This window comes from Salvelinus namaycush, chromosome 9 (assembly GCF_016432855.1).
Source record: "Salvelinus namaycush isolate Seneca chromosome 9, SaNama_1.0, whole genome shotgun sequence".
Lineage (NCBI taxonomy): Eukaryota > Metazoa > Chordata > Actinopteri > Salmoniformes > Salmonidae > Salvelinus > Salvelinus namaycush.
In genome coordinates, this window is record NC_052315.1 from 35,806,925 (window position 1) to 35,818,807 (window position 11,883).

The window sequence follows — 11,883 nt, forward strand, 5'->3', positions numbered from 1 at the left end:
AATTTAATTCTCTGAGGTTAACACTCTTGGCAAAGGGCAATCATCCACACTGCCTGCTAGTGATGAGAGAGAGAGAGGGAGATCTATGCAGCAGACATCTGGAGAGGGAAGCTCAGTCAGGGGTCCAGGTAGTAGGCTCATTTAACAGGTTTATAATTTGACTGTGGAAAGACAGACTCCCAGCTGGTGGTGACTGACTGGAATTTGGATTGTAGAGAGCTTGGCCCTGCTCACCAGTCATTAGTCTGTAACCAACCAGGTGCACTGTAAATGTAGCCTGCAGGTTGTATATCTACTCTCCCACCATTACACCACACACTGAAGTCTACTAGCGTTATCATAAAACGAGAAAATACCTTCACCACTATACAAGGCTGCTATTTGTAACCAGCTGACCACTACATAAAGATGACAGACCACATAGTAAAGGGCCTGGTAACAGACTATGTCAGGGTGTGGGTACATTGGTTGGACCCTTCTGCCCCTGGGTTACTGTGAATGGAACACTATCATTACAACCTTGTTGGGAGATGATTGACACTGTTGGTATGGCAGCAGGTGGAAGGAAGATGCTTTTTCTTTGATATCAAATTAAAAAGACAATTATACCACCACACCACTCCTCCCCAAATCTGCCTCTTGATTCCCAAGAGATATCTTTCAACAGAACATTCATGCTCTTTAGAGGGTGGAGGAAGGGTGTTTAGGCTCAAGTCAAATTTCAAAAAAGTAAACAGTACTAATTATAATGTCACCCGTTTACCAGACATCTGAAACGCAAACAAGATGCCAAGTGGATGGATGTTTATCGTATCATTCAAAAATGTAGATTCTTTCTTAGAAGTAAATGATGTTATAGGAGTCTCTGAGAGGAGATGGGGACACCCCATTCCTAGCTTCAGTGGACATGCGGCATGCAAACATAAACCGGCGTTCTTATCCTGACAACAACATACCTATAGTGACGGCCCACACATAGAATAACTGAACACAGCATTCTGAATAACAGAATATCTATGGGCCCATACAAGTTTGGTACTAGGGAGTAACTAGCCCCCCCCCCCCCCCCCTAAGAACAACGTCTAATTGCTGACACAAGAAAGCAACGTTTGGAGAGAAAAAATTGTATGTAAATCAAGGTCATGCTTAGGCAAATAAACTATAAAGGGAAATAAATGGCTACAATTTACACTTTTTTAGTTATTTCATAAATTGTTATTCTTAGAAAGAAAAAAAAAGTACTGGGGTAACTGCCCCCCCCCCCAACACACTCATCCAACATATTACTTTATTCAAAAATAATCAAAATTTTTCTCTCTGAAGAAGTGGATTAATATGACTACACAGTTACCCCAGGGGGCTAGTTACCCCCTAGTACCCTACTGTGACTGTAATGTAAACAGTGTCAGCACAACATACATACTAGCTATAAAAATAAGGCCTCAGAAATAATTGGGTTTGGATGTGATTTACGATCTTGTCAAGTAGGTTTCAGTTAAAATCACAATCCGACAACCTCAGTCATAAGAGGCAGAAGAAGAAGTGATATAACTACAGTAGATGAGTTACAATATAAAGTTAACAAGGCACAAAATCGCAGTCTGAGCCTGATGCCAAGCAAGAAACGTGTAATTATATAACAGACATGCATTCGCTGACATAGACACCTTGTCAAGTGTGAGCAATTAATAAGACAACTATTCGAGGAAACTGCCTGCCTTGTTCTGTTACTTTAGGTGGAGGCATGTCAGTTTTCCATTCTAGAAATGATAACAAAGCTCAACTGGGTCCCAGTGTTGGAACAGCTTATGGGTTCAGACATGTACAGTATGGAACAGAATCCTGCCCACAGCAGTGTTCATTTTGGCACTATTTTTTTAGATTGAGCCTACTCTTAGTCAATTTGACTAAAACATTTTTTTGTCATTTAAATAATGATTATGTCTAGTTATTGGCAAAATGACAAAAACAGTTGGCCATTTTAGTCAACTAAATGCCACATTTTAGTCACATTACAAATGTTGTATTGCCTCATTAACTTATAGTAAACATAAATCATTGACTTAAGTGCAGAAACATATATAGTCTTGTCCTACCAACATATCTTTTTGCATAACATCCTACTCTCTTCCCAACAGCAGACAAACATACATACATGTACAGTTGAAGTCGGAAGTTTACATACACTTAGGTCATTAAAAATTGTTTTTCAACCACTCCACAAATTTCTTCTTAACAAACTATAGTTTTGGCAAGTCGGTTAGGACATCTACTTTGTGCATGACACAAGTAATTTTTCCAACAATTTTTTGCAGACAGAATATTTCACTTAATCACAATTCTAGTGGGTCAGATTTACGTACAGTTTACATACACTAAATTGACTGTGCATTTAAACAGCTTGGAAAATTCCAGAAAATGTCATGGCTTTAGAAGCTTCTGATAGGCTAATTGACATCATTTGAGTCTATTGGAGGTGTACCTGTGGATGTATTTCAAGGCCTACCTTCCAACTCAGTGCCTCTTTGCTATTTTTTGAATTTCGCGCTCTGCCTTTTCAGTGGAATGTGGGAGGAGTTCCGCTAGCGGAACCCCGGGGCTAGACAGGTTAAATGCTATTTCTGACTAATGTTGACTGCGCAACAAGGCGGATATTTCTTTTGGCTGGTTTGGGCTCTGAGCGCCGTACTCAGATTATGCTTTTTCCGTAGTTAAAAAAAAAAATCTGACACAGTGGTTGCATTAAGGAGAAGTGTATCTAAAGTTCCATGCATAACACTTGAATTTTCATCAACATTTATAATGAGTATTTCTGTGAATAGATGTGGCTCTCTGCAAAATCACAGCATGTTTTTGAACTACTGAACATAACACACCAATGTAAAATTAGATTTTTGGATATAAATATGCACTTTATCGAACAAAACATACATGTATTGTGTAACATGAAGTCCTATGAGTGTCATCTGATGAAGATCATCAAAGGTTAGTGATTCATTTTATCTCTATTTGTGCTTTTGTGACTCCTCTCGTTGGCAGGAAAAATGGCTGGGTTTTTCTGTGACTTGGTGGTGACCTAACATAATCGTTTGTGGAGCTTTCGCTGTAAAGCATTTTTGAAACCAGACACTGTGGCTGGATTAACGAGAATTTTATATTTAAAATGGTGCCTAATACTTGTATGTTTGAGAAATTTGATTTCTGAGATTTCTGTTGATTTGTATTTGGCGCCCTGCAATTTCATTGGCTGTTGGCGAGGGGTTCTGGAACTCCAGTCCTAGACAGGTAAAGCAATTAGGCCCGAGGAGAGGTCGTATACGCAACGCGGAGTGCCTGGACAAAGCTCTTAGCCGTGGCGTGTTGACCATATATCACAAACACCTGAAATGCCTTGTTGCTATTATAAACTGGTTACCAACATAGTTAGAGCAGTACAAATAAATGTTTTGTCATACCCATGGTATATGGTCTGATATACCATGGCTGTCAGCCAATCAGCATTCGTGGCTCGAACCACCCAGTTTATAATTAAGAACAGTATCTTGCAGGATTCAATAGATGGATTTGTAAGAGTTGTTGCCCCGTCCCTTTCTCTGCCATTGTCATTCTAATAGATGTTGCAAAGTTATGGGCAAAGACACAAAACATCACATCAAATTAACACATTTCTTGATCAAATAATATGGAAAACAACCACTTTTTGTGCTGTATTAATTTACCATCCTTACAAACCACTTAATGTAAATGTACATTAATGTATTGAACTTAGGCTAGTCATCTAGGTTTGTACCTGTAGACTTTCCATCACCATGAAGTAAAACAATGTACAATACAGCAATTGAGTACATTGAGACATCAAGTGGTTTGTGATGATGTGGTGATGTGGCTCAGTTTGAAGCATGGCACTTGCAATGTTAGGGTTGTGGCTTCAATTCCCACGGGGGACCAATACGAAAAAGTATGAAAATGTGTGCACTCACTACTGTAAGTTGCTCTGGATAAGTGTGTCTACTAAAATGGAAAAGGAATGAATAGACCATTTCAGCTTTCACATAGAAATAAGTTGCATTTGCAAAGTATTTCAAGAAACTGGAAAAAATACAGTATTTCAAACAGGTATTTCTATATTCCACAAGTATTATCAGATTAACTGTTTTGTACAGATAGTTATCAGACTCAAGTTACAAATTCTGGTAAACATATATACATTTAGTTTAAAAAAATTCACAAAACTAGTGCACTGGGCCTTTACTAGTCCTGTATTAGCAGACTGATATAGACATCTTCAGTGCAGGCAAAAAATCGCAGCACACCCAAACTACTTCCCGCGGCTATGCAGTGCATGATGTTGCTGCTTTTTCCTATGAAATAAATAATCTGCCATAGCAGTGTGAGAGTGCCAGCTGTTATAGTGTTCTGTGGGAAAACAGCAGTCCTTATAGTTGTGTGTCTAATGGTACGCCCAAGAGCAGTCAAATCAAATCAAAGTTTATTTGTCACGTGCGCCGAATACAACAGCTGTAGACCTTACAGTGAAATGCTTACTTACAGGCTCTTACCAATAGTGCAAAAAAGGTATTAGGTGAACAATAGGTAAGTAAAGAAATAAAACAACAGTAAAAAGACAGGCTATATACAGTAGTGAAGCTATAAAAGTATCGAGGCTACATACAGACACCGGTTAGTCAGGCTGATTGAGGTAGTATGTACATGTAGATATGGTTAAAGTGACTATGCATAGATGATGAACAGAGAGTAGCAGTAGCGTAAAAGAGGAGTTGGCGGGTGGTGGATGGCGGGACACAATGCAGATAGCCCGGTTAGCCAATGTGCGGGAGCACTGGTTGGTCGGCCCAATTGAGGTAGTATGTACATGAATGTATAGTTAAAGTGACTATGCATATATGATAAACAGAGAGTAGCAACAGCGTAAAAGTGGTGTGAAAATTATTTAATGTACTAATTAAGTCCTAATTTGTAAGTCCTACTTGGGCTCCCAAGTGGCGCGGTGGTCTAAGGCACTGCATCTCAGTGCAAGAGGCGTCACTGCAGTCCCTGAGGTGCATCACATTAGGCCGTGATTGAGAGTCCCATAGGGCGTCCGGGTTTGGCCGGGGTAGGCTATCATTATAAATAAGAATTTGTTCTTAACTCGTTTTTTGGGGTATCTGTATTTTATTTTACAATTTATATTTTTTTAACTTTTACTTTTACTTCACTACATTCCTAAAGTAAATATTGTACTTCTTACTCCATACATTTTCCCTGACATCCAAATGTACTCGTTACATTTTCAATGCTTAGCAGGACAGGAAATTTGTCATTCACCTTATGAAGAGAACACCTGGTCATCCCTACTACCTCTGGCCTGGCGGACTCACTAAACACAAATGCATCTTTTGTTAATAATGTCTGAGTGTTGGAGTGTGCCCCTGGCTATCCATACATTTTAAAAACAAGAAAAGGGTGCCATCTGCATTGCTTAATATAAGGAATTTTAAATGATTTATACTTTTACTTTTGATACTCAAGTATATTTTAGCAATTACATTTACTTTTGATACTTAAGAATATTTAAAACCAAATGTAAGATGGCGCCGACAGATATGGCAGCTCTGCTTCAAGCTTCTAAGCAACTTTGCAGTATTTAGATTTTTTTGTGTTATTTCTTACATTATTAGCCCAGACATTTTTTGTGTTATTACATACAGCCGGAAATAACTTTTGGATATCAGAGCGGCGTTAACTCACCAGCATTACGACCAGGAATATGACATTCCTGAATTGGATTCTTTGTTCGTACCCCCCAGGGCAATTGAACTTATTCCAGAGGCTGCTCCAAAACACAGCCGGCGGAGAAGAAGTATTCGGAGTGGACTTCTAGTTCGACTCAGGAGGCGTGCACACCATCCACCGCTTCTGAGTATATTAATCACTAATGTTCAGTCTCTGGATAATAAAGTAGATGAGCTCAGGGCGAGGATCTCCTTCCAGAGAGACATCAGGGATTGTAACAAACTCTGTTTCACGGAAACATGGCTCGCTCGGGATATACTGTCCCCATCCATACAGCCAGCCGGGTTCTCAGTACATCACACAGACAGGAATAAAGAACTCTCCGGGAAGAAGAAAGGCGGGGGTGTATCTTTCATGATTAACTACTCATGGTGTGATTGTGATAACACAGAGAGATTCAAGTCCTTTTGTTCACCCGACCTAGAATACCTCACAATCAAATGCCGATCGTATTACCTCCCAAGAGAATTATCTCCGGTTATAGTCATAGCCGTGTATATTCCCCCTCAAGCCGATACCATGACAGCCCTCAAAGAACTACACTGGACTTAATACAAACAGTGTAGTTATTCCCTCCGTAAGGCAATCAAACAGGCAAAACGGTGTCGCAATGCAACCGCTCAGACACAAGACGTATGTGGCCGGGTCTACAGACAATCATGGACTACAAAGGGAAAACCAGCCATGTCACTGACACCGACGTCTTGCTTCCGGACAAGCTAAACACCTTCTTCGCACGCTTTGAGGATAACACAGTGCCACCTACACGGCCCGTTACAAAGGACTGTGGCTCTCCTTCTCTGTGGCTGATGTGAGTAAGACATTTAAGTTTGTTAACCCTCTCAAGGCTGCCAGCTGAGACGGCATCCCTAGCCGTGTCCTCAGAGCATGCGCAGACCAGCTGGCTGGAGTGTTAACGGACTTATTCAATCTCTCCCTATCCCAGTCTGCTGTCCCCACTTGCTTCAAGATGTCCACCATTGTTCCTTTACCCAACAAAGCAAAGGTAACTACCTTACCTGACACCCTAGACCCAATTCAATTTGCCTACCACCCCAATAAATCCACAGACGATGCAATCACCATCGCACTGCCCTATCCCATCTGGACGAGGAATACCTGCGTAATAATGCTGTTCATTGACTATAGCTCAGCATTCAACACCATAGTACCCTCCAAGCTCATCATTAAGCTTGGGGCCCTGGGTCAGAACCCCGCCCTGTGAAACTGAGGCCTGGACTTCCTGATGGGCAGCCCCTAGGTAGTGAAGGTAGGAAACAACACCTCCACTTTGCTGATTCTCAACACAGGGGCCACACAAGGGTGCGTGCTCAGCCACCTCCTGTATTCCCTGTTCACCCATGACTGCTTGGCCATGCACGCCTCCAACTCAATCATCAAGTTTGCAGATGACACAACAGTAGTAGGCCTGATTACCAACAATGACGCCCTGGGAGAGTGATGCCAGGAAAATAGCCTCTCCCTCAACGTCAACAAAACAAAGGAGCTGATCGTGGACTTCAGGAAACCGCAGAGGGAGCACGCCCCTATCCACATAGACAGGACCGCAGTGGAGAAGGTGGAAAGCTTCAAGTTCCTCGGTGTACACATAACTGAGGATCTGAAAGGATCTGAAATGGCCCACCCACACAGACAGTGTGGTGAAGAAGGTGCAACAGCGCCTCTTCAACCTCAGGAGGCTGAAGAAATTTGTCTTGGCCCCTAAAACCCTCACAAAATTTTACAGATGCGCAATTGAGAGCATCCTGTTGGGCTGTGTCACTGCCTGGTACGGCAACTGCCCACAACCGCAGGGCTCTCCAGAGGGTGGTGTGGTCTGCCCAACGCATCACTGGGGGCCAACTACCTGCACCTGATGTCACAGGAAGGCCAAAAATATCATCAAGGACATCAACCACCCCATTCACGACCTGTTCACCCCTCTATCATCCAGAAGGCGAGGTCAGTACAAGTGCATCAAATTTGTGTCTTTTTAGCCATTTTCATGTAGATGTGATTGTGTGTTTTGGATCATTGTATTGCTGCATGACCCAGCTGCGCTCCAGCTTCAGCTCACAGACGAATGGCCTGACATTCTTTTGTAGTATTCTCTGATACAGAGCAGAATTCATGGTTCCTTCTATTAAGGCAAGTCGTCCAGGTCTTGAGGCAGCGCTGTTAGTCAACTCTTTGGACTAATGATTACACCCCAGATCAGCTAGATGCATGCAAGAATGTGCAAGGTGGTATTGGATGTGTCACTGTCTGTCACCTTGATTACTCAAATTTGTCTCTCGACCTGTGCACCTACATTATAAACTATAATTTGTAGGTTGTAGAAACCTCATGATGGGTATAGGGCAACTTCGAGTATCATGTAGTAGCCTAAACCTATCGATGGGTGAATGGAATATGAATGCCAGTCATCCAATATGGTGTAATAGACATAAGGCCCCCAAAAATCGTCCTCCCTAATCTTAAACGGCACCGACCGCCTTTGTTGCTGTGGAATGCCATTAAAGTATTTCAGCATGAATTTAGTTAGCGCTATGTTTGTATTTTAGTCTTTTTGTTAGTAAATATCCCATCCCCCTGATCTGTAGACTAGTCCTTCCATTCTGCTCCTCCTCAACTCCTAATGGTGGAAGTAACAGTTTACTTCTGCAATCTAAAAACTGCAGTGCAAAATAAGCCACATTTGCATCTTTCTATTTCTTTGGGAGCTGCACTTCAGTGAAACGCAAAAACATAATTTGGTATGTTCATGGTGTATTTTCCCATGATATGAATACATTCCCTCCCCCAGTGTCTATTGGGTCTTATCATATTGTTGTAATGAAACAAAAGATGTGTATCTAATTGTAGGTCTGCCCCCTCCTTGCCCTCCTCCCCCCCTCCTCCCTGAAATCCCCCACACTGAATCATCCGTCCAGCTGCTTTTCCATTGGAAAACAAAAAGGCTTGTGTACCAGCTGGAGATAGCACTTTACACACATCACCCACACACATCACTCATCCTTACACACTGTTAGCTCTGGGGTAGACAGAGTGCATTCCGTTCATGGGCATGACCCCAAGTAAACTACGTACTCCCACATCAGTCCACTCTCCAACACTATGAGGTCGTTGTTGACCAGTCACCCAGAAAGATCCATAGAGGTACTCCCTGTTCCCGTCACCCCAATTAGGCTACTCACTGGGTGCATCTCAATATACACTCTTCCTCGGTCCCAGTCAGAACAGTTTGAAGTGTTAGTGTACTTAATCCTGCCTGTACTCCTGCAACAGCCTAATCAGAGCTGTGACTCACGTGTTCTCTGATTGAAAGGGAAATAAAAACATAACTTAGGCTACTTCTGGTTCCTCCTGTCAGCTCCAGGTTATCTCTACAGTCAGTCAGTCAGTCACTATTATACTGGAACACAGTATTTACAGAACATGCTGCTCTCTGCTCAAACACAATGCCTCATTGTTCAGTCTCTGATTATGGGAATCTATGATTTTGAAATGACTGTCATACTAGGATGTTATAAGGCTACTTTCGTTAAGCTTACAGTAGGCTATATCCATTCAAAGAGCATGCCAGAACCATAGCTATTAGGCTACAGTGCAATAGGTCATTAATTGTTCATTTTGGGGATAAATCTCATTTTCAAATATGCTAGGTGATGTCTGCCTGCTGCTGTATGTAGCCTAAATATCTGTGCTAAACTGAGATCTATGGTACAGACATTACCAAAAGCCTAATTCAGCAGCCATTACAGGGCTATCACAGAGCAGTTTATTTCCAGTCAAAACTCTCCATTACCCACTTCAAATAAATCAATCCTAGCCATTTAGACCTGTCTGTTCTCTCTGTGGTGTGTACCCCCCTTTGGAGAGAGCATTTTACTGCTGAAGGAGCGTCATTTAGTGAAACAGATCATGTGCTCAAGTATTGCTGAAAAGGTGAGGGATGTGTGAGCGCAAATATACAGCTATCTTTTCTGTTTAGCCCGTTTACATGTATTTCACTCTCCCTAGTCCCTACACGTTAGCTGTTGTTGGGAAATCAGGGCTATTCTGCACTGCGCTTTTACAGCACTTCAGAAGCCAGTCACATTCTTATCAAATCACACGGTACACCAGCCACCTGTGACAGTGTTATCATCAGCAGACCAGTTGACAACACCAGAATGGTGTCAACAACAGATGATAATGTGGAATATCAGCTGTTTCCGAACGTAGGACCAACTGAAGCTGTAGCACTTATCGTCAGGCTCACACAGTGGTGGAGAGAGCATTGATCCTCTCAGCCGTGGGAAATACAGGGAGGATATGGGACTATCCTTAACCACTGATACAGGGTCAGATATTTTCCCACCCTCCTAATAGTTAGGCCTAAGGTTTGGATTGGGGGAATGGGGTATGCTGGCCTGTGGTTAATGGCAACTTCTGCCTCGAGCACAGTGAGGCTGTGGGGGTGTTAGCAGGTCAAAGGGCGTAATGGCAGGCAGGGAGTTAAAGTTTGAGCTGGACTAGAATCTGCTCCCCCCCCTTGAGCAGGGAGGAGGAGGAAAATGGGGACAGGACTTGGTCTGGTGGCCTCTTCAGTGTCTGGCCCCCTTTTGACTTCCATTCCATCCCCCTTTCTTTCTCTCTGTTTCTCTCTGTCTGTTTTTGGATTATTCTCTCTCTTTGTCTCTCTCTCTTCCTCTGTCTTTTTCATAAAATCTTCCCTGTCTCTTTTCTTATTTTCTCTCTCTCTCTCTCTCGCACCCTCTATCTCTGTGTTTTTTGTGTTAAGGGAACTGCAGTCATGTGACTTTTTTGTCTCAACACAATCGGCAGTGTTTGTCATTGGTCGATTTCTTTGAAAGAGCATTGGTCTCCAGGGCGACAGAGAATGGCGGAACCACTTTACTTTTCTCTCCTGCTCCCACCCCTCCCCTCCACATCGCGCTGAGTGTGTGGGGGGCTCTTATTCACTCCACTGGATCAGGTAGCAGTGTAACACACTCTCACAGTGACAGGGCTGTTTCTCTCTCTTGCTCTTCTTTCACACCACCACAGAGACCCAGACAAACGGTTGAAGTCTACTAAAAAAAGTGAGTAGTTGTTGGGTTTTTGTCCCATGTTTTGCAAGTTTGCTCTGTGTCTTTTTCTGTTGGCTGTCTTTGTCAAGCTGTTGCTTTCAGAGTGTTTTAATTCATGTGAAGTAATAGACGTTGATGTCGTTCTAAGGCAGATTGTGACAAAAAACAATTGATAAAATCAGTCTGCAATTGAACTTTCTTTTTGTTTGCTTATGTGGCATTCACATTGTCTTCTGGCAATTGACTGATGAAAAATGCTCTTACCAGTAGCTTATCTATTAAAGACGTTACCATGGTAACGACAAGAGCAGAGCAATCACTTGAGTGTCTAAAGGTGAATGCAGGTCTAACATTGGCACAAATGTCTTGTCTTCATACCAGGTGAGGGTACATTTTTCAAAGCTTTCATGTAGGCTATTTACATTCTGAACATCTTTTAGGAGTCATAGAGTTATGTTGTTATTATTGCATGCTGACTAATAATCAGTGAGTATGATTAATTTTCTGGCTAGATTGATGGTGGATTTCCTTTCCATGGGAAATTAAAATTGACATGTAATTTTGGTGTAAAGCTGCATTAGCCCTAAACATGGACCTTACAGTTAGTTGTCTTAATTTCAGTGAAAGTCTATGGAAAGATTTTGTATTTAAACTGATGGCGTGACATTTGTGTCTGTGGTCTCAAGATTTGTGTTCTTAAAATCATTGGGTCGTATTGGTCGTGCAGTAGAGAAAGCTGCGATCTGGAGACTGCAGCTGTGAGCTGTCTGTGTTCCTCTGGCCTTGTCCCGACACAATCTTTGGGCTGTGTCTGTGAATTAGGCCACTTTGTCACATTTTGGCATGGCAACCGCCTTCAAGTGTTGTCCTCTTTTGGCTGCCCTGCTCCGGCTCCACCAACCCTATGTTTGGTATCCGTGACAACGCCAGAAGCAGAGCTCTCGGCCACTCCCACAGGTGCACTCTTGTCTTGTCTGTCTAATGGCCAGAGGATCTACTGTTACACACACAC